The sequence below is a fragment of the Kogia breviceps genome, chromosome 9, assembly GCF_026419965.1.
Source record: "Kogia breviceps isolate mKogBre1 chromosome 9, mKogBre1 haplotype 1, whole genome shotgun sequence".
NCBI lineage: Eukaryota > Metazoa > Chordata > Mammalia > Artiodactyla > Physeteridae > Kogia > Kogia breviceps.
This window is the reverse complement of record NC_081318.1, coordinates 68,026,581-68,046,468: the sequence shown is the minus strand read 5'-3', so window position 1 is coordinate 68,046,468 and position 19,888 is coordinate 68,026,581. Positions and strand designations below refer to the sequence as shown.

Genomic DNA, 19,888 nt, shown 5'->3' with positions numbered 1-19,888 from the left:
ATTCCCTCACTTGGCATCATCATAGCTATTGTTTCTTCTGCTCAAAATGGTCCTTCAACTCAGACTCCTTTCAGCTAGCCGACTTTTATTCTGTTCTTCCTTCAAATCTCAACTGAATGTTGCTTACAGTGAAGATTCCCTTGCCTGCCTCATATCCCATCACCTGAGGCTTGCATTGGTTTTCCCCAAATACATACTTTCATGTACTTTTTGTTTGTATCTCTTATCCCAATTATAATTAACTGACTTTCTTGTTATAATTTGTTTACCATCTATAAGGACCAAGTCCGTCTTGTTTACTGGAAAGTTACAGACTTCCTAGAGCAGAGTCAAAACTGAATAAATATTCATTCACAAACATTTGTCAATTTATATTTGAAAATATAGAGCTCACTTTTCTGTCATTTCTGTTCTCCCAGAGTACAGATTAATTACCATTACTAGAAGTTAATTAACATGTCATCCTCAATTACTAATACAGGACCTTCATTTCCTAAAAATGTCCACCTCCATTACTTTTGGGAGATCTTAAGGGATTTGCACGTGGGCTCCTGAACCACTCGTGTCAACCACCATAAAGTCTGCTGTTTCCATTCCTCCTCTCTGACCCTCTCCTCTATTAATATTTGCCACTAGAGGACCTGTGTGAAGGGACTCTGCCACTGTCCCCCAAGCCCTCAGCAAGTTGAATTCCATTTGTTCCTTTTGGGCACCAGTGGAATACCATTGAGGATCCTCAAACCACCACCACCACCACCCCACATTTTGTTTCAGACCTGTGTTGAAATCTAATGGAAAATGCTTTGCAATTGAAGGGTAGGAAAAATAATTTTCCCTCTATCCTTCTAAATTCTTGGCTGGAACCACTGCCCACCCCCCCTGCACCCCTCCCCGCCCCACAGTAATAAAAGACAGATTTAACAGGAGAAAAACAAACAGTAGTTTAATAACATATATACCTCCTGTATACATGGGAGATAACCAGGAAAACTGAGTAACTCTTCAAAATGACAGAAGTCAGCACCTTAAATACTTTCTCCAGCTAAAGACAAAGGAAAGATGTTGGGGGCAGGGAGGCAGGTTATGGGAAACACCCAGCCAGCAAGGCTATGAAGGGAATGGTGGTTAAGCAGGTTTAAGTTCTTGCCTTCTCCACTGATGAGAGTTGCTAGAGATTTAGAAATTTTCCCTTATAAATGTAAATTTCTCTTACAAAAGAGTAATTGCTACTCGTTTTTCAGAGGTTTTCTTCTGTCTGCTGTTTCTTAAAAATCATCAGCCTAATATAGCCCTTAAGCCAAGGGAGGCATATTTTGAGGTGGCAAATTCTGCTCACCTTCACAATTCCAGCATGATAAACCACACCGTATTAAATATTGTGACACTACACAAAGACAAAGTAATGAATGCAGTTTCGGGACCACAGAGCCTGTAATGAGCCTAGGTTTCAGATATATTTATAGCAAATCCATCAAAATGATCAGGGATCCCAGCCAAAGCCGCCTCCTTTCTCCCTTTCCCCATACCATCACTGATGATTGCAAGGAATTTCATAAGCTTATAAAAGTGAAAAACACTGATGTGAGACCAAAGACTAGGCATGGTGTGGAATCTGCTCTTTGGCAGGCAATGTTTTTCCAATATGTACAGTGACTAAACTTTTCCATAGAAAAAATTTTCCACTCAGATAAATCTGCCATACTTTATGACCAAATGCAAAACAGGATGATCGACACTGAGCAGCCTAGAGACGGCCTGACCTGCCTTTTACAGCCTTGCAGGAGCCAATTTGATTTCTGAGCAGTGAAATGCGTCAGTGCCTGAGAAATACAGAAACACCAGGTGAGAATTCAGAAGAGGTCTGTTGTTAAAATGCAGGAGTTGGAACAAAATAGAAATCTTACTCTTAGAAAATTAGTAGGGATGGAACAACCTGGGAGAGCAGATGTTTAAATCAAAGGAGATAAAAATAATTAAGGGAAACAAAAATAGACTGAAGAGGTTGCCAGTTCTTAGGCTCTGCTTGTAAATAAAGATCAGAGGGAAAAGTGAATATGTCTAGAAATGAAAAGCATTACTGTGAGCAACTTACTTCAGCATGGATCTCACACGTATTACTTTTGAAATATTTAAATATATTGCATGACTTTTGAATGTGTCCACACAGCAGTTGCAGCTGCATGCTTTGTAATGTCTTTGTTGACTTTTACCACCTGCAAAGTGATGGAAGCTAATACTTCAGTTCAGTGATGAGGGAGTATAAGAAAGCATTATTCACAGTAGGTACTGTTGTATTCAGATGTGCTTAGCCTCTCAGATTCTTGCTGTAATTAAATGAAAGCCCCACCAGGGGGAGTGAGGGAACAAATCTCCAAGCCCTGTCCAGGCACCTTTCCAACTGAAGGTACACTGGATTCCAGAGTGAACCGCTCAATAGTCCCTCCACCACTTCCCCCCCACACCCACCACCACCCCGGTGAATCATTTGCAGCCTGCATTTCCCTGTGGGCAGTTTCTTTCAGATTTACTTTCTCTAGTTTTTCAGCAGCTTTTTTTAGTTGTAAATCCATGCTATGGTTGAGCACCAAGCAATATTCCAGCAAACTCCAGCAGGGAAATATTTTCCTACAGGATCTCTAAAACCTTGCAGAGTCACCAAAGCCTTCCCCAGTGCCTTGGCAAAGGTAGCATTCTGGTAACTGAGCCTGGGGACTGGGAGAGGGGACAAAATTAGATGGGAAGGAGATAACACTGCTTAGGGAAGCTCTGGGAACTGCTTAATGACTCAAAATGAAGAACTGGGGAAGCAGGCAGGTCAGCACAATAGATGCAATTAGCATCAGCATATAAATCCCTCTGTCTTGACTTTCTTCCTTGTATCGCCAAGGCAACCCAGGCAGCCTCCTCCTTTCCCACCCCCTCCATTCCAACAACCCCAGTCCCCTGCCCCTCTCACTTGCTGCCTCTGCCCTTGGAGTTGATTTTAAACAGGTTGCACCTGGGTTAGCACGTGTCTGGGGTGGGCGGGGAGAGCAAGGACCTAGGCTTTGCAGCTGAGATTTTTTGTTGTTGGTTCACACTCTTTCAGGAGTGTCAGTTTGGGAATATTTTATTCCTTTTTGTGGTCCTCGCCTGGCATGAAAAACTCCTTTCTTTTCATCCTAACATGGGAGTTTGCAGATGGAGAGAAGTGCACCCAGGCGCTTCAATGTATGCTCCAGGTGCACCTTTTGCACATTTAAATCTGTCGTTAGAGCTAGTTTGTTGTAAGATGGGCAGTGTTTTGAGTTCATTTTCATGGTCACCGATAGCCAGAAATTGCGAAGAGCAAAGTCACAACTCAGGAAAAGAAATGGGAATGACTAAAAAAATTGTGTATATATTTATATATGCATATAAACAATAGTAACATCTGAATAAGAAGTGTGGTATTGAGGAAGAAGGTAAGCACTTTAATTTTCTGATTTAAAATTTTTGCCTTTTATTAAACAAACGTGATATTTTTAAAAATACAAAACTAACCCCCAAATTAAAATAAAATTCCCTTAAAAATAAAGACATTCTCGCAGCAATCCCACTACTGGGCATATACCCTGAGAAAACCAGAATTCAAAAAGAGTCATGTACCACAATGTTCAATGCAGTTCTATTTACAATAGCCAGGACATGGAAGCAACCTGAGTGTCCATCAACAGATGAATGGATAAAGAAGATGTGCCACATATATACAGTGGAATATTACTCAGCCATCAAAAGAAACAAAATTGAGATATCTGTAGTGAGGTGCATGGACCTAGAGTCTGTCATACAGAGTGAAGTAAGTCAGAAAGAGAAAAACAAATACCGTATGCTAACACATATATATGGAATCTAAGAAAAAAAAAAGGTCATGAAGAACCTAGGTGCAAGACGGGAATAAAGATATATACCTACTAGAGAATGGACTTGAGGATATGGGGAGGGGGAAGGGTAAGCTGTGACAAAGTATATATATGGACATATATACAGTACCATATGTAAAATAGATAGCTAGTGGGAAGCAGCCGCATAGCACAGAGAGATCAGCTCGGTGCTTTGTGACCACCTAGAGGGGTGGGATAGGGAGAGTGGGAGGGAGGGAGACGCAAGAGGGAAGAGATGTGGGAACATATGTATATGCATAACTGATTCACTTTGTTATAAAGCAGAAACTAACACACCATTGTAAAGCAATTATACCCCAATAAAAATGTTAAAAATAAATAAATAAATAAAAATTTTAAAAGACATTCTGATCAGTTGGGAAAAATGTAAGATGTAGAATCGAAGTGAAGCCAATAACTCCAGTAATAGCAAAGCCTTCCCTGAATGCTTTCTGTGTGCCAGGCAGTATTCTAAGCCCTCATTTGATTCTCCCAACCACCCTGGGATATAAGTATTTTTATCTCAATTTTGTCAGATGAAAAATGAGGAACAGAGACAACTAGCCCAAGATTACTTAATGCTCTAAACTACCAAGTGATACTGCCTTTCATTTTCAAAATTATCTGCTGTGATTTGTTTATAACATTGTATTTGTCCATTATTCCTTTAGGAGAGAAAGAGCACAGGAAAGGAAGGCAGCTTGATAACATTAAACATAATTAACCCTCAGGTCAACTTGACTTTGGTCTAGCAAATAATTGTATGGATTTTTGGAGTCAGCTATAGGTAGGTGCATACTTAGGCTTCACCACTTAGTAGCCTGGCAGGCTAGCTTCTCAGCCTTAGTATCCAGATGTGTACAATGGATTGAATAATAGTTACCCGCTTTCTAGACTACCCACTTTTCTTAAGGTTCTCATCCCACCCACGCTGTACCTGCGTACACCTGCCCCCATATTTTGGATACTTTCTTCCCTCTTGATGGAGAAGAAAGGGCTGGATAAACTCATTCAGATAACATTTTAGTTGCACGATGCCTTTCCAAGGGGTGTTGACACTCTAAAATAGAACCCAATAGAAACAAAAATGCTTACACCAAAGGCACCGTTGATTAAGAAATATTGTGGGAGTGAGATCCTTACAGCAACTAAACCCTGATTTGCACCTTTGTCATTTGCATTTTCTACCTAAGGCTTAACTGTAGTTTTTTCACATTAGTCACAGATATAACACATTACAGAGACATAGAAATGAGGGGAAAAAAGTGAGAGACTTTGTAGAACACTCCCCATACCTGCCTGGCCTCCCCATAAGTGTGCTGGGTCTTGGCTCAGAAGGGTGATATGGCCCAAATAAGGTCTCTCTCATTTTTCAATTGGTTTTTCCTTCAGAGGCTGTTGTATGGGAAAAAATAAAAGGCCATTTATGTTTTTCCAGCTTTATTGAGATATACTTGACATAGTAATATTACAGTGATATATCGCAAAATGATCACCACCGTAGTGTTAGCTAACACCTGCATCATGTCACCTAATTACTATTTCTTTTTTATGGTGAGAATATTTAAGGTCTACTCTCTTAGCGACTTTCAAGTATATAGTACAGTATTATTAACTGTAATCACTGAGTTGTACTTTTTCGATCCCTAGAACCGATTCATCTTGTAACTGGATGTTTGCACTCTTTAACCAACATCTTCCCTTTCCCTCCACCCCCAGCCTCTGGTAACTACCATTCTAGTCTCTATTTCTATGAGTTCATCTGTTTCAGATTCCATATATAAGTCATATCATACAGTATTTGTCTTTCTGTGTGTGACTTATTTCACTTAATGCCCTCAAGTTCCACCCATGTTGTCACAAATGTCAGGATGTCTTTCCTCATGGTTGAATAATATTCCACTATATATATAAAATCTCACATCTTCTTTATTCATTCATTCATTGACAGACACTTAGCACTTAGGTTGTTTTCATATCTTGGCTATTGTAAATAATGCTGCAGTGAACATAGGAGTACAGGTATCTCTTCAAGATTCTGCTTTCATTTCCTTAGGATATCTACCCAGAAGTGGGATTGCTGGATCATGTGATAGTCCTATTTTTAATTTTTGAGGTACCTCTGTAGTGTTTTCCATAGTGACTGCACTAACTTACGTTTCCACCTACAGTGCACAGGGCTCCTTTTTTCCACATCCTTGCCAACACTTGTTATATCTTGTCTTTTAGTTGATAGTCATCCTGACAGGTGTAAAGCAATATCTCACTGTCGTTTTAATTTGCATTTTTCTGATGATTAGTGATATTGAGTACCTTTTCATATACCTGTTGGCCATTTGTATCTCTTCTTTGGTAAGTGTCTGTTCAGTTCTTCTGCCCAGTTTTTAATCACTTTTTGTTTCTCTTCTTTGCTACTGAGTTGTGTGAGTTCTTTTTATATTTTGACTATTAACACCTTATCTGGTATTTGATTTGCAAATACTTTCTCCCATTTCATAGGTTACTTTTGCCCTTAATTTTAGAGACCATCCTTGAATGGGATGTTAAATGGTTTAATCTCATAGAAAAACCTGCTGCCCTCGTGGCAGACTTTGGATTGAGAGGTAAACAACTATTAGTTCAGAACAGACCCACATCAGTTCACTGGCTCAAATACCTGCTTCTAGCCACCAAGGATCTGAAACTTTCCTTGAGCTATATTCAGACTACAACTTGATAAACACTAGGAAAAAAATACTACATAGTGCTTCTTGTGTAGATAGTGAATTTGGTTGTATGTCCCAGCTGTTCTGTTGAGACCATAGGGTTTGGCAACTCCCTGAGAACGGTGGGATTTTGGAAGTGGGAAATATGAATTTGGAGGAGAGCCATCCACTCCCAGTAAACACACACACACACACACACACACACACACACACACACACACACACACACACGGGTCTCTATCTCTTTGACTTGAATTTTCAGGGAATATTAACATGGAACCTGGAGGTTACAGGGACTTTGGTTTAGATTCAGAGACAGATGAGGAATCAAATAAAGATTTTCAGGCTTGTACAAACCTCTTGACTTACCTTGTTTTAGAGAACAGACACAGGAAGGTAGTAAGATAAGAAGCAGGGAGACCAGACAGAGGAGGACTGAACAGATGAATGACGGTTACAGTTTGGATCAAGGTCGGTGAATCTGAAAGAGAATGGATTCTGGAGAGACATATATAAGTAGCCCCAAAGGAGGCAGTGACAGGATGAATATAGTACTTGAAAGAAAGAGGAGCCAGAGATAACTGCAGAGTATGGAGTACTCTCTTCTTTGAGAAAACAGGGTTTCATTGCTTTCTTGATTATCATTAGACGGCACTTAGTGGCACAGTGCTACCTGTAAATTGTCAAAATGGGTTAAATCTAGAGAAAAACTATTCCATAGTTTTTTAAGGACCATGCTTCTGTACCGATTGAGTCCCCTACTGCAAAATGGGCTGGGGTTCTGCATTTCAATCCTGGCGCTGATAGTATCTCACTCTATTACCTTGGGCAAGTCACGTCAGCTTTCTGGATCTCATTCCATTTCATTTGCAAAAGTAAAATGGCTTTACCAGGTTATCTGAGGTACATTTCAGTTCAAATTCTATTAATTATTTGTGCCTATTACCTGATGAGGCAAACAGCTCACTCTTCATATGTAATTGAGACTAATTGCAAAAATGTCACACAGAAGATTCTCAAATGACTTTCTGTCAAAATGAGTTTGGGAAGTATTTTATTTCAGAAATGAAAGCAGAATTATTTTAAAGCATTACCGGTCCGTAAATTGTAGACATTTGTAAAGGTCAGAATATTGAGCCTCAGAAATAAGTGTTTACAAATAAGATAATTGTTTGAATAAATTGCAGTTTTTGCTTCCCCCCAGGAAAGACTTTCCTGTTGGTCTTTTTAGCCTAATTGTAAACCATCAGGAAGAAATGTTAATTAAAACCAGAGGCATTAGTTTTTTTCTCAGTGTTTAAGAGTTAAACAAAAAAATCACTCCAAATTCATTGATTGATTCCCCAGTTTGCATTCTTCATTAACTTAGCTCTGTAATATTTATTTATTAGACATCAATCAAGGATTTATACTTTCTGAGCACAAAGGTTATATTTTATGATCAAAGTCAGCCTTCAATGAGTAATTTCAAAATAGTAGAATTTTTTTTTTCCTCCTGCTCAAGGATCTAATCTCATATTTGCCAAGGAACTATTTTTTAAATAAATTATTCCATAGGTTGGCTGTTTAAAAGCTATTAATTCTTTCATTCACTCAATATATTATACTATGTGCAGGGTACTATTTTATGTAGTAGGGATAGAACTGCAAACAAGTCCTTAGGCCTCTAGAACTTTGCTATAGTCTATTTCATGTTCACCTTCTACGTGTCAAATGAACAAACTTGGGAGAACCTAAGGTATGATATTGTCTCTAGGTGTTTAGAATTATAATTCTTAAACAGATGTTGCTGCCTCATATGTTTAAATCCAATTATTGGCTACTATTTGTCGTTCTTCCTTCTTTAACTTTCAGTACACTTAACTCTGAGTACCCTTACCTAGCACTGCTAAGTAAGCTGAAATTTTTAGTTAGTTTTTCATAGACAATGGATCTTTCAACTAGGCCAATGGACCTTGTGCATTTCAATAAATAAAGGTACCATGGTTAAGAGTAAAGAAATTGGATTGAGAATCAAAAGTTTAAGCTCTGGACCTGTCATGTACCGTGGACTCAAGCAGTTTACTTAACTTGTCTGAGCGGAGGCCTCATTTGTAAAATGGGTACCTCTTGAAGTTTTCTTAAGGTTCTGGTGAAATGATATATCCTATTATTCTAAACTCTAAAAGGGCATCCTGTCATGCTAATGTCTAAAACACTGATTCTTAGTTTTAAAAGTAGCAACCAAATTTGTAGTAGACCTATAACATAATACATACACATTAAAGAGAATACAAATAAATAGCTTTTAATTAACTTGAAAATTTTAATCATCACATTATTTTGTTCATCAAATATATCGGGTCAGGGAACTTTCCAAGACATATCAATGTATTTCCGTTTTCTTTAACTTGGAATGGGCAAATCAGAACAGCACCCTCAAAACAGAGCGTGACAGAAAAGAAAATGTGTTTACCTCTGTTTATCTAAAAGAGGATGAACAAGGATAATTTGTTTTCAAATGAGAGTTTTATGCATTTCAAATAGCACAAATGGCTTGTGGACACATTTTTCTCATTTCTAGCGTGATATTACCCTTCAGAGATTTACTGAAAGTGACATAGGTGTTCCACAGGTACTACTGATTACTCATCAGGATGTATTAGGCTCAATGAGATAATAAAATAAGGTACTCATTGAGAGATTTTAGAGTCTCAATAGAGAATGGAAAATGAACGGCACTATCCCTGCAGATAAGTTAAAATGGTCTTTGAGCTTTCCACAGGAAATGTGAAGACTCCAATGGGCAGAATAAAATAATGGCAGTGGCCGGGGTGGAATGAAGCACAGCTTACATACTAAGGCCATATCAGTCATCTCAAGAAGAACAAGCCATCATTTTTAGCTGAACGTTAGCCTCATATTTCACTCTCTTTGTCTCCAAGAATGTCGTAGTTCTACTGTCTTACTAGGGAAAGTGTTTTATTTTAGAATATATACTTTAAGTATTTGCAGGGAAGCATTTTATCTTTACCTATTTAACATTTCTCATAAATGGTACAAGACTTCAAGGAGATATCACAGACACTGGTGCCTGAAAGAAGAAAAAATAATCGAAATGGATGGAGCACATTATTAAATAGTGTTTCTTATTATAAAAGAAGTTGGTACCTAGTCATGTGATTCGCATGTGAAAATAATTTATTAAATGTTCACGTTTGCTTGATGAAGTACTAGACATAGCCTTTATGGATCAGGAAATAGGAATATGCAGCAGGAAACAGACTAGCATAGATCAACATTGAGGTGACGATCAGAAACTGAATGAAGGAAAAACAAAACCAATACAAATATCCTACACGGTTGTTTTACATTATATTACCAGGTAAATAAATTAATCAATGGTAACAGTCCCATATAGAAACCAAATCAATGTATTTGGGGAAAGTTTCAGCTCATAAATTGGTGTGTGATGTATGTCTCACACAAACACCTCTGAAGCTGTTCCTTTCTTCCATGCACTAGCAATTGAATGTTCAGTGGCTGCACTTGGCAAATTGCTTGTCTCATGCAGCCTTCTACCAATTTTAAGTAAGAAGAAGAGCAAAATTAGTACTCAGCTGCTATGCCATTGACAAAATAATAAATAGGAACCCACAAAAACTGTTATTAAAGAACAAAGGCATGAGCAACCCAGTTCTGAATATGTTCATCCTCACCATGCGTAAATCTAGTTTAATATTTCAAAGAATAAATACAGACAGGGGAGCGAGGTGAAAATAGTTATCAAACTGCAGCACAGCAATCCACATGCAAAAAGGAGAAGGGGTAGTTATTTTAAGAATGTCCTATTATTACATTTGATAATATAGACTCATTCAAACTTCTTTTCTCAATGTCTTAAATTAATATTTACTTTATTTTCTCAAAGGGCAAATAGAAGACAATCAGATAATATGTCCTAAAACACAAGAGTAGATAAATTTGTAAATTCACCGTAGTGGATGTTGAGGTCCACTCAATAGACCCCCCTTTAGAAACAATGCACTAGTTCCCTCCACAGCTGGGGGTGTTCCTGGCTCACAGCCCTTTCCAAGAATTGCCTTCTGCCAAAGGGAGCTTTGTCTCCACAACAGGTGGAGGAGTAAAAGGGAACAAAAAGCTGAGTACCCTTGCCTCAATTTGGGAAATCTCTTAAGGGAACGTCAACTCCAGAGCTCCCCAGGGAACCAGGTCAGTCCTCTGTGGTCACCCTTTCACAGTCTGTCTATTTCCTCTGCCCAGTCCTGCTTGCTTACCTCTCTTTTGGTTGTTGTTCTGAAGAGCGCTGCTCAATACACCACATACAGGCAAGTGTCATTCTCAGGGTCTGCCTCCTAGGGCATTGACCTTGGCACTGGCCTCCTCCCTAATTAATTATAATTAGAAACTGTGTATACTCTAACAGGAAGTTGGAAAATCTCTGTATTTTCTCATTACTTTACCATCATTTTATTAAATTACTTTGCTCATTTGTCTCAAAACATACTGCTTCCCTTTTATTCATCTTTCACAATCTTGATCAAATTCTGATCACATCAAGAATGAAGGATGCTGACTTTTTCTTTTCTAGATGCATGATTTAATAAGGACAGAAAATTTTGAAAGGTCATTGAGTCCAGTTTTAGTTCTAGTTTTCAAAAGCCAATAGACTATGAACATTCTATTCAGTCCTCCAAATTAGCATTAGCTGTCCCTATTCAAGATGTCCCTGTCTGACAGTTCATTCAGATTTATATTCCCAGACATGGGCTACTATGAAAATTGAATTTGAAAGAAATAAACCAGGAGTTATATCAGGAGCACTGCCAATTCTATTAGGTACAATTTGTATTTTTAAAAACAATTTAAATATACCAATAAAATGATTACCCACTATCTACTAATGTTTACTATCTAGTATATATCACACTAAGTACTTTTCCCATATTGTCCCTAAACCTCACCACATACTATGAGATAAATATTACCAGTATTATACAAGGAAAGAGAAATAAGGTTCATGACTATTAAGTAACTTGGCCAAGATTGCATGTTTCATTAGTGGTAGTTTTGAAGCCCATTGGCCAAAGGCTACCAAGGATACATCTGTGGTAATACAATGCCAAGTTTATTTAGCTTGGTATTGCAAGGGAGGACATTCCACAGGCAAACCTTGAGAGTTTCTCAATCTGAGGAAATAATGACAAGCTTTTACGGGGTATTGGGGCTTGGTTTGAGTGGTTTTAAAATGAGCTGTACACACAATGTTCATTGCAGCAGTATTTACAATAGCCAAGACATGGAAGCAACCTAAGTGTCCATCGACAGATAAATGGATAACGAAGATGTGGTACTTATATACAATGGAATATTACTCAGCCATAAAAAGAAACAAAATTGAGTTATTTGCAGTAAGGTGGATGGACCTAGAGTCTGTCATACAGAGTGAAGTAAGTCAGAAAAACAAATACCATATGCTAACACATATATATGGAATCTAAAAAAAAAAATGGTTCTGAATAACCTAGGGGCAGGACAGGAATAAAGACACAGACATAGAGAATGGACTAGAGGACATGGGGAGGGGGAAAGGGTAAGCTGGGACAAAGTGAGAGAGTGGCATGGACATATATACACTACCAAATGTAAAATAGATAGCTAGTGGGAAGCAGCCGCATAGCACAGGGAGATCAGTTCGATGCTTTGTGTCCACCTAGAGGGGTGGGATAGGGAGGGTGGGAGGGAGACACAAGAGGGAGGAGATATGGGGATATATGTATACATATAGCTGATTCACTTTGTTATACAGCAGAAACTAACACACCATTGTAAAGCAATTATACTCCAATAAAGATGTTTTAAAAAAAAAAAAGTAGCCTGAAGCCAACCTAAGAAAACATCTATTCCTGGGTTCCATGCCAGACTTACTTAATCAGAATCTTTGGGAATGGGCTGTAGAACCAGCATTTTAAATATGTATATCAGATCATCTCAATGCACTCCAAAGTTTAAAAACCACTACTCTGCAATATGACAGCAAGGAAACAGCCAAGAGGAAAACATTTTAAAGCTATAGACATATAATTGATATAAAAATATTGAAAATAAATTAGGATTTTGATTTTTTCCTACATATTTTTATTTCCTAGGAGTGTACAAAGGATTTTAGACTGTTTTTCCCCCCCCCTTTTTTTTTTTTGTGCTACGCGTGCCTCTCACTGTTGTGGCCTCTCCCGTTGCGGAGCACAGGCTCCGGACGCACAGGCTCAGTGGCCATGGCTCATGGGCCCAGCCGCTCCGTGGCATGTGGAATCTTTCCGGACCAGGGCACAAACCCGTGTCCCCTGCATCGGCAGGCGGATTCTCAACCACTGTGCCACCAGGGAAGCCCTCCCCTTTCATTTGAGTCTTAAGTATTTTGAAATTAAAAATTAAATGTTAAAAATGTTAAGGGTATGAATATCTATCAGCTGAAAAGTTTCCCAAAGTTGCCAAATAATAAATGATCTCTATAATAGTAAAGGGGAAAAAAAAAAAAAGTTGAGCTATACAAAACAGAGTGTCAGTTGGGACTGGTAGGTTGAGAGAAGCAGGAGGTATTTACTGATTGGTTGTGGGCTCTTAGTAGGGATATTTTAACCATGGGGAAATATTTCCTGTAGTTTTCCTTGGTCCATAAGTTGTCATTGTGATATATGAGCTAATACCCATTAGACAGGCCATCAAGCAGTTTCTCAATTAACTTAAAACCCATGGCAGTGATCTGAAAGCCGCCAATGAACATGATCCCGTTTTACCTATTCAACTCTATCATGCTACCTTCAACCTGGGCAGATAAGAATGTAACTTTTCCCTCTTCAGGACTGGATATTATTTACCACAGTTAGATGTACTGACCAGCAGTTTACTTATTTATTTTTTATTATTTATTTGTTTATTTGGCTGCTTTGGGTCTTAGTTGTGGCCCGCGGGATCTTTGTTGAAGCATGCGGGATCATTGTTGCAGCATGCAGGCTCTTCATTGCAGTGCGTGGGCTCCAGAGCTCACGGGCTCAGGAGTTGCAGTGTATGGGCTCTCTAGTTATGGCGCATGGGTTCCAGAATACGCAGGCTCAGTAGATGCAGTGTGCAGGCTTAAGTTGCCCTGTGGCATGTGGGATCTTAGTTCCCTGACTAGGGATCGAACCTGCGTCCCCTATATTGGAAGGCGGATTCTTAACCACTGGACAACCAGGGAAGTCTCTGACCAGCAGTTTAAAAAAAAAGTAAATTTTGGAGTAGACAGGAGAAAATACTATAGAACTATGGAAAGACATGAGAACAAGGATAAAAAGTTGATTTTTAATATCATATATAATTAGGAATTATTGAAAGGTTTTAAGGTAGAAAACGATATCATGAAAGTATTAGTGGAATGAATTTGGGAAACTATGAAAAAGGTAGTGAATATCTCACACCCATAAATGGGGATTAGGCAAATATTTTACAATAGATTTTTTAAATGGTAGATATTGCAGATTTCTGATATTAATTTTACTTGAGCAATACTGTAGTTGAAAATGGTTCTAATGTCTTGACTCTAACTGAACAGTGTTAGCTCTTTTCTAAAGAGGAAAGTCAAGTTGATCTGCTTTAGAGCCACTGATTTTGAAGGACATATGCACTGACACATCTGCCCTTCTCAGTTTCTCCTAGACCTTGTAAAGCAGAACATGGGTGATTTTGCATGCTCATTATAACATTACATAGTTTTGATTTACTGTGCAAGTGGTGAGACATTCATGTCCACAATTCATCACTGTGGCCACTGCAAAAAGACGGTGCATCCCGTTCTGGAGTTAAATCTGGTGACATGGCTTGACAAAGATGATTTTCAAACATATAAGGTAATTATGCTAAAGTCAGGATGACTTACTTAGGAGATGTTATGGTTACCTATTGTCCTGATAAACTGCCCTACAAGTTAGTGGGTGAATAAAACAACTACTTTAATATATCTTCTGCTTTGGGGGTCAGGAATTCAGGTAGGGCTCATCTGTACAGTTCTTCTGCTTATGGAAGTGATTTGGATCACTTGGATGGTTTGGATCACTGGGTGGTATTCCCCTGTTGGCTGAGCTGAACTGGGGAGCCTGAGACTGTTTCACTTATATGCCTTATGTCTTGGTGGGGATTCCTGGGGGGCTGGGCTCAGCTGGGCTTCTCTTCCTCCCTTTCGTCATGAAATGTTAGGGCCTCACCATATGATATCTCTAGCAAGGTAGTTGGACTACTTATGTGGACGTTTGGGGCTCCCAGAGACCACGGTGGAAGCTGCCCACATTCTTAAAAGCTAAGCCCAGAACTGGAACAGTTTCACTGTGCCAAACGCTATTGGTCAGTTGTCGTCGGCCAGCCCATATTAAGGGGCAGGGTTGCGAGACCCCAGTTCTTAATGGGAAGAGGGCCAAAGCATTCGTGGTCATATTTAGTTGGCCATGGCAGAGTGAGAAGTTGGGTGAGGCCTCCACCCACTGCTGCTTCCAACCTGGCAGGTCTTCTCCCTGCACAAGCAGAGTCCACCTCCTCACCACCTTCTGACACATCAACCCTGAAGGAACCAGTGATGCTAGAAAGGCCATCCTTACTGAACGGTACCCATCCTGAAGCCTTTAGTATTTTTGGTGAAAATATATTATTTGACCTTATCATGGAAAAATGTAACTTGTAAACAATATAGAATGCTCATATTTACCAACTCTCAAAACAACTAAATTGACTTATAATGTAGACAGTTGGAACTAGTGGAAATGTCTGGGATAGCAATATGTATATAAATAGTATGTGAACTCTGCTTTTAATTTTTGTAGATCAGATAACCAATGTATATTTCAATTTTATTTAGATAACTTTTACCAACCTCAATTTTAAAAAGAAATTAGATTCTTGAATGAGATGTTTTTAAAACAGGCAACATTTTTTTTGAATATTTTTACTTAACGGTATCTCTAAATCTAGAATCCTATATTGGGCAGTGTGCTTATTTAAACAAAATTTTATATATATATTATATATATATAATATATATATGGTGACTAATTGAAATACCAGGTAAATACCACATGTTCTTATTTTCAGTCAACAATTCGTTAACAAGGACATTAGTTTAAATGACAAACATCTTAAAAACAATAAATTTAGAGTTGCTGGTTTGTAAACATGTCACCAAGTTAAATTGTTAATTCTAACCTGTATAATTGAAAGTGAATCATAGTTAGAATACTGTTATTTAAAGGCTGTCATTGCTTTCATTTTAAGAAACATGTGTTTTTATGAATTATCTATATTTATTGAACATAGATTAAAATATGACGTCCAACTGGAATTGAAATACTTTACTATTTTCATAATTATTAGAGGCCTACATGCATGTTTGTAATACTGTATACTTCTTCCCTGTGTATGAGAAAGTAATCTCTCTCCTGCATACATCCTATAGTTACTCAATTTTTAGAAAATGATTGAGAGAAACATTTTCAACAACTTTTTTCAAGTTAAGTGGTAGGTAAAAAGATAAGTTATATATATGTGGTCTTTAAAATAAATGTTGTATACAGATTATCATTTATCCTCTGGCATAGATGTTATAAAGAAAAAAATAGAAGTTTCTGATAAATAGTCACAGAAATTCACCATTTTTACTACAATCGTTGGGTAGATGATACACATATTCAAAAATGTATTTGTTTATCTTACCAGTTAGATATGAAACAACTGTGTATCTACCACTGTTTCTCAAACTAATTAAATAGAATTAGTGTTAGTATTTAATGAGATTTATACATCCCCTTAATCTACTTGATAAACATTAATTGAGGTCCTATTCTTATCAGTCTCTTCTAGGAGTATAATAATGAACAAGACAGAATTAACCCCCATTGTCCCGAAGCTCATATTGTTCTAGAGGGAGTAGACAATAAAATAATAAATAAAATAAATACATAATTTGAGAGAGTAATTAGTGCCATAAAACTTAATTCAGACAAAAAGAGAGAGAAAGCTAGGTCGGGAGGCAGTGACCCTGTTTTAGATCATGCGGTCAGTCAAGTCCTTTCTATGGAGGTGATATTTGACAGTGCTATATACATGGAGAGAGTGGACTATGCATGATCCTGCCCTCCCCCAGTATTCTATCTCTCCTTCCCTGCCTAAGTTCTTTAATGGCACTAATTAATATCATATATCTGTAAATATATATCATAATATTGTATATAAAATGATTTTATTGTCTGCTCCCTTGAAGAGAATGTGAACTTCAAAACTTAAGGATGGCAGATGCTAACTCAGTCTTATCTATCATTATATTTCTAGAGGGAGTGTTATAAATATATCTAGTTCTACAGATGAGGCAGCAAGGACTCTTTAGTGATCAAGTGTCTTAACCAAAATCATACAACCTAGTAAATAGGATGAGGATGTAGAAGGAAGAAAGTGAACACATGCTGAGTGTTAATATGTGCCAGATCATGGTGGGTACTTTGTGTATAATATCTAATTTAATCCTTAAAGCAACTGTCGTAGGCTGAATGTTGACCTCCACAATATCCACATCCTAATCCTCAGAACTTGTAAATGATACCTGATAACAAAAAAAGACCTTATACATGTGATTTAGCTGAGGATCTTGAGATGAGGAGACTAAGTTGGATCACCCAGATGGGCTGTAGTCTGTCTTTTAAGGGGTCATAAAAGATGGAAGCAGGAGATCAGAGAGGAGGCAGATATTACTTCGGAAACAAGAGGTTGCAGTAATGTGAGGCCAATGAATGCAGCTGACCTCTAGAAGCTAGAAAAAGCAAACAAATGAATAGTCCCCTAGAGCCTCTAGAAGGAACAAGCCCTGTCAACACCATGACTTTAGCCCGGGGAAACTGATTTGAGACTTCTGGCCTCCAAAGCTGTAAGAGAATAAATTTCCATGTTTTAAGCCACCAAATTTGTGGTAGTTTCTTATAACGCTCATAGGACATTAATACAGCAGCCCAGCTGGGGAACTCAGGTAAAGGTTAGGTAACTTGTCCAATATTGCAACACCTTGGTAACAGAAAGTTAAGTGTTCTATTTCTGTGCTCTCAGATGGTGCTCCAGAGTTTATCATTGTAGGCAGAAATTGCTCCCCTATTTTAGAGTGTCAAGTAGTTACAAGTAATTCTTACAGTACTTAAAAAAAGATGGCACAGTAAGTATTTGGTTTTGTTTTGCTGGGTTTTTTTTTTTTGTGTGTGTGTGTGTGTGTGTGTGAGTACACAGGCCTCTCACTGTTGTGGCCTCTCCCGCTGCGGAGCACAGGCTCCGGACGCGCAGGCGCAGCGGCCATGGCTCACGGTCCCAGCCGCTCCGTGGCATGCGGGATCTTTCCGGACCAGGGCACGAACCCGTGTCCCCTGCATCAGCAGGCGGATTCTCAAATCACTGCGCCACCAGGGAAGCTCTGCTGGGGGTTTTTGATGGGAAAATATTTATTCGTTGTAGGTTTTCATAAACTCAGCATCAAATACCCTTCTTCCATATCACAGACCACCTGCTCCAGCGGACCAGCAGCCCTTCATGAATTAGACCTCCAATAGCACTCGTCAACCCAGAAGTGCTCTGCTTCCTTCTCTGCAAAACGGACCTAACACTTTCAACAAGGTAATTCTAACAAGATTGTGCCGCAATAACAGTGCTTACTGGGGTATGAGATCATTCCAAAGTCTAGTACTGCAGGCTTAGAATGATTGAGTATCAGTATTAGTGGGGTGAAATAGCTAAAAATTCTGTGAGGATAATTCTTTTTTTTTTTAACATCTTTATTGGAGTATAATTTATTTACAATGGTGTGTTAGTCTCTGCTTTATAGCAAAGTGAATCAGCTATACATATACATATATCCCCATATCTCCTCCCTCTTGCGTCTCCCCACACCCTCCCTATCCCACCCCTCTAGGTGGTCACAAAGCACTGAGGTGATCTCCCTTGCTATGTGGCTGCTTCCCACTAGCTATCGGTTTTACATTTGGTAGTATATATAATGTGATGATAATTCTTTAGAGGAGGCCATCAAGCAGATGCACAGCACCCAGTCCTCTTTTCTGGAGGTAAGTGAGGTCAGTGACCATAGTCCATGTGGCTTGTTTTTGGTGCGTCATCCTCAAATTAAATCCCTTGTCTTTTTTTATTTTTTTAATCCCTTGTCTTAAATGGACTTGCCTCCCCTCTGACCCTTCCTTGTTGCTTTGATAAAATAGAAGGCGCTGTGCCATATGCTTCTTCATATTCGCTTAACACGGTTCTCTTGACCTTCACGGTCAAATCCCATTCAGCCTAAATAAGGTCTAGAAGAGTTTATGGAGACAGGGAATTCATCTGGGTTGTTGACCTGGGAGCTCGGAAGAGAATACTGGGACATGGAGACTCTTTCCCTCCCAAGGTAAGGTGACCTAAGAAAAGCGTACAGAGACTGGCAGTGTCTTTAAGAAAAGCAGACTACATACAGCACACCATGGTTGAATGCTTTAAGAGGCATAGAACCTCAGTCTCATCTTGCAACTTCCCTTGTAGTTGAACATGAGACATTGCTTAATTGAATCTGGGTAGAGTGGAAGCATTCATGTGCATGAAGACTTAGGCCTATTTATTGCCTGGAGTCTTCTGTGGGTAGGAGAAAGGGTAGAACAGTCCACCATTGCAGAGAGACCTGAGGGGGTGAAGTGGCTTGCATTCCTGCTATTGGAAATGACAAGGATTCATAGGCCAATGGGTGCAGAATAGAGTAGCCCAGCTTGAGTCTTCTTAAATGTGCCCCGTGAAAGAGGGAAGCTGCCAACAAGAGTCCCCGGAGCCTAGCATCCACACTACAATCCTATGTATTGTGGAGATCCCCCCCGGGCCTGTGAAAAATCCACACATATGCACTAAGAGAGCAAACATATAGGAATGCTGTCATGAAAGACAACAAAGGCCTGACTACAAAAATATAAGGAAAGACTGTTGCCCCTCTTCCTCCAATTCCCCCTTTCTCACCTCAGTACAAAGGAGCAGAGGACTTCCCTGGTGGCTCAGTGGTTGAGAGTCCGCCTGCCGATGCAGGGGATACGGGTTCGTGCCCCGGTCCGGGAAGATCCCACATGCCGCGGAGCAGCTGGGCCTGCACGTTCGGAGCCTGTGCTCCGCAATGGGAGAGGCCACAGCAGTGAGAGGCCCGCATACCAAAAAAAAAAAAAAAAAAAAGGAGGAAGCTGAAAAGGAAGGAGGAGAAGGATA

At 39.1% G+C, this 19,888-nt stretch overlaps 1 protein-coding gene across 2 annotated transcripts in view; it reads left to right on the top strand.

Moving 5' to 3' along the window:
- The first annotated feature begins 1,698 nt into the window (after positions 1–1,698).
- DGKB (diacylglycerol kinase beta) overlaps positions 1,699–19,888 on the top strand; it is a 796,780-nt gene continuing 778,590 nt past the window's right edge. The window contains exons 1-2 of one of the 2 annotated variants that reach the window (XM_067042590.1): positions 1,699–1,842; positions 18,163–18,277. The gene's annotated coding sequence lies outside the window, so the exon portion shown is untranslated. The remainder of the gene's footprint in view (positions 1,843–18,162; positions 18,278–19,888) is intronic. The other variant, XM_067042594.1, reaches the window with a different exon arrangement.